Source organism: Helianthus annuus, chromosome 16 (genome assembly GCF_002127325.2).
Source record: "Helianthus annuus cultivar XRQ/B chromosome 16, HanXRQr2.0-SUNRISE, whole genome shotgun sequence".
In the NCBI taxonomy this organism is placed as follows: domain Eukaryota; kingdom Viridiplantae; phylum Streptophyta; class Magnoliopsida; order Asterales; family Asteraceae; genus Helianthus; species Helianthus annuus.
The window spans coordinates 52,262,889-52,267,090 of NC_035448.2; positions in this window are offsets into that span (position 1 = coordinate 52,262,889).

A 4,202-nucleotide genomic window follows, 5' to 3' on the forward strand; every position below is an offset into this window, starting at 1 on the left:
ATGTCTTGGATTGGAACTTGATGTCTTGAGTAGCTGGAGTGGTCATGGGTTGACTGGAAGGATTCATGTGATTGATTATTGACAGTATACATTGGTTTTGAACAATTTAACTTTGGTTTACTATTTGCTTCCGCTGAACATGTTGGTTTTCATTTAAACTTGTTGATGACATATTTTTATTAATAATTGGGGATTTTATTTATAAACTTGAATGGGTTCAATGTAATTAGTGGCTCGTTGTTGGTACGTCACACGCCTAACAGGGACACTCCCTAGGTGGTATTTTGGGGGTGTGACAGTTTGGTATCAGAGCCACTGGTTATAGTGAACTTGGTTTTAAAACGTTTTTATAAAACCAGACTATAACCGAACAGTTCTGAAAACAAGAATACGACCATGAGACTCAGCTCCAGATAGCAAGGTTCGTCTCTCGTTTACTCATTGCACAGCATAACCAGTGAACACTTACATATGATATTACATGTGATTGCACGTTTAGCATAATAATATGGATTCATGTATTACTTGCATGTGTTAAGTGATTGATAGTGTGGTGTTACCCTAGAGATTCGTGACCCCTGTTTTGGTGATATTCTTTGTTTGACATCTGAGTTTGAGGAACCATTTGACATGAATTAGGAGGAACTGAGATGAGCATCCAAATCACAATATTATTGTGGGTGCACACATAATAATAATGTGGGGTGCATGCGAGTCCCAGTGAGGCTTAACAAGTGTAAAAGGGGTTCTGTTCTGTTACTTGATCGATGAGAAATATAACAAATCTATGGGAGTCATAGAAATGATTGTCTTTTACTCGAACGTGATCTTTCACTCCTCTCTGAATCCTTGAGAATCTCGAAGCTATTGAGTATTACCTGAACACCCATCTGAACGCCTAGTGAACTGTGTAGAATGTTAGGTGCTCGTACGAACGTCCCTGAATTGGATGTTGCAACATCAATGAATGGCCTATACCTCTCACACTCCTCTTTGTTTGCTGGAACTCAATGTATTGACGTCGTAACTCCCGAAGTGCGATCACTTCTGCAACACTCTAGAAACATACTGTGTATTACTCAGTCAACTTGCTGGATCGATGGACAAGGGAATGAGCGTAGTATCTCACCAACCTCAGTAATAGGACGACCCTGCTTACCGGTACGAACATCAGCGAATTGGCTTCAATCGAATCCTTAACCCTAGTGAGCGACTTATGGGAGTTGACTCTTACGAACCAATCGAGACAAAATCGATGACGATTGACGGCAGAGCGGAATGTGTAACCGCCCGCACCATGAGTAGTGCCTTAGGACGTGGCATGCAATGTGAAAAGATGGACCTTGTTGGTGAAAGGACGCAGGATACCGTTACAGGCAACAATATTAGAGGCAACAGTCGCGGCAACATCAAGGTACTCGAAATCGTAGCCTACATCAGGGAAACATAGGTGACTTCGAAAAGGATTGACTGTTTCTAAGTCAAGGTGACAACAACCGAGGGAATGACGACAGTACTGGAAATTCTCGTAACGAAAACAACACTGGAAATGAAGCTCATGGAAGGACATCTAGTATTGGCATAGGCTATGCCAGGCATAATAGCAACACGATAGCTTGGATGGGTAGCTATTCATTTCGTCTCTAATCTGTTTGCCCCTGATGCTTCTTGAAACCGAACCTGATGTGGAATCGGCTGATGGCAAGTCAAATGAAATCTCATATGTTAGCTGGGATGCAAACTCGACCTTGTGGGAGAAGTGTTCAACATCGACCTTCTTTCTACTACCCTTGATGGTTACAATACAGTAGTTAGTGTGGATTGGTTATCCAGAGATCGCGCATATATACAATTGAGGAGAAAGTTTTGTGTGGAGAATCGTTATTCGTCCTAAAGCGTCAGAGTGGTGCGAGGGTTAGCATCGTTTCCGCTATGAAGGACCAGAAGTGTCTACGGAGGGATTATCCCACTATGTTAGTAACTGTTACAGACGTTAAAACTAAGGAAGAGAGGATTGAGGATCCATCAGTAGTTTGTGACTTCTTCTAATGAGCTCCTCGAAGGCCTTTCAGGATTACTTCCACAACTGTTAGCCAGAATCTCAGTTTGAACTCGTGCCAGAGGCAAACCCGACTACGTGTACGCCTTACCGTCTTGCACCAGGAGGGTTGCAAGAACTGTCTAATCAACTACAGGAGCCGCTGGACATGAGATTTGTCGGACCTAGTTTTTCGCTTCGGGGAGCCCCAGTTATATCTGCGAAGATAATCCTTTTCATATGTGTACTGGTTATCGAGAAACTCAACAAGGTGGCGGTCAAGAACCGTCCGCCTCAACCATGTATTGACAACCTGCTGGCCAGTTGCGAGGGTTGAGCTCCCAATCGAGGGTTGATGAACGAACAAGCTGATGTCAGGTGGAAGTCCAAAGGGAGAATGCTCTCAAAACGGCATATCGAACAACGAAGTAGGAATACACGTGGATCTTGCTAGGATCCATTTCGTTAGGAACTGATCGACACCAAAGATTCCTTCAGGGATACAGCAATTTCTTGGTTTCTTTGGATACTATCGTAGATTCATCACAGGATTTTCAAAGATTGTGCAGCTCTAACCCCATTAACACAGCGGTGTGTTGTGTATCCGTAGGAGACGGAGCAAGAGAACGTCTTTTCAGCTTCTGAATTTCAACTCTACAATGCACTGAGCATCATCTTTACCCGAGGGTACGGGTGATCTAGTGGTAAACCTTAAGGGTTCGAATCCGAGTCCCAGTTACACATCGATGTAACACGAGAAAGTGATGGCTTACGTAGTGGGTTTCCAGGAATAGTTGCACGAGTCACAACCTGCGGTGGAAACCATGATCTCTGGAAATAAGTGGGAGGCATTACTTGGATGGTACCTAATGCACTCCTTAGACCGATCACAAGGGCCTCCCGCGTGCCGTTGTATCGAAAGAGCTAAAACATGTAATGACATCGTTGGATGGAACCTTTGAATGACTTCGACTATGAAACCTAGATGTATACGAGCCTCGCAGCACACCATCGGCTCTAACCTACCTGATCAGATTTGCCCTGCTCAAACCGAAGCCCTGAAGGAAGAGAATTTTTGAGTCGTGTCCATGCGGGGCATGGAGAGGTGATTTTTGGCAAGTCGGATGATGTTCGCTACTTCATGGAATGAAGATGGATCCCACTGTACAGCAATCCAGGGGAACTTGTGTTGAGCGAAGCACACCAGCCTCGACAATCTAGTCATCTGGATTTTGATGGAATATATTAGGATCTAAGGATCTTGTACTGGCAACTGGGCTTGAAGGCCTACACAGCGAAGCATGTGAACGACGTTTGACTTGTGCGAGAGCCAAGGTGGAACATCAGAAACCTACTGGTTTGTGTCGGTAATCAGAAACACCCATTTGGAGGATTGGAACAGACTGCCATGGATTTTGTCACTAGTCTACGTACAACCCGAAACGGAAACAATATCACCTTGATGATCGTTAATTGTCTCACGTAACCAGCACACTTTATTGCAATCAAGGACACTGACGAGTCGTCACAGCTTGTGAATATTCCTCTGAGAGAGGCGGCTTTTAGGCATGAGGTGCCAACTCCTGATACCTCTGATTTTGATCTACACCCGATTCATAACAGGCAATACACAACACTCTTGGCACACGACTAGACATGAAAATTTCTTATCGCCATCGGGCAAATGGTCAGAGTAAACGAACCCCCCCCCCGACACTCGAAGGCATGCTGCGAGCAGGTATGGGAACGACTTAGTAAAAATTTGAAGGACACATACCTTTGGCTGAGTTCTACTGTAGTAGTTATCATTCTAGTATTCAGACAACTCTATTTGAGGCATTGCGTGGACAATAACGCTAATCTCCTTGATTGGAGTAAGGTGGGTGACAACCTAATCACATGTCCAGGACTTGTACTCGAAACTCTTGGGAAGATTGCTTGGGTCGGAAATCGTTTAGCGGCAACGCGTGACTGTCAGGAAAGCTGATGAGCTTAGGGAACACTGGGAGTTCGCTGTAGGCGAACGTATCATAATCGAAAGTCTCACCCTGGGAGGGTGCGGTACGCTGTAGAAAACGTGGCAAGCTTAGTTTACGATGCGTTGGGACATTCAGATTTCTGGAACGAATCGGTGACATGGTTCACCAACTCGAGTTAACTGACG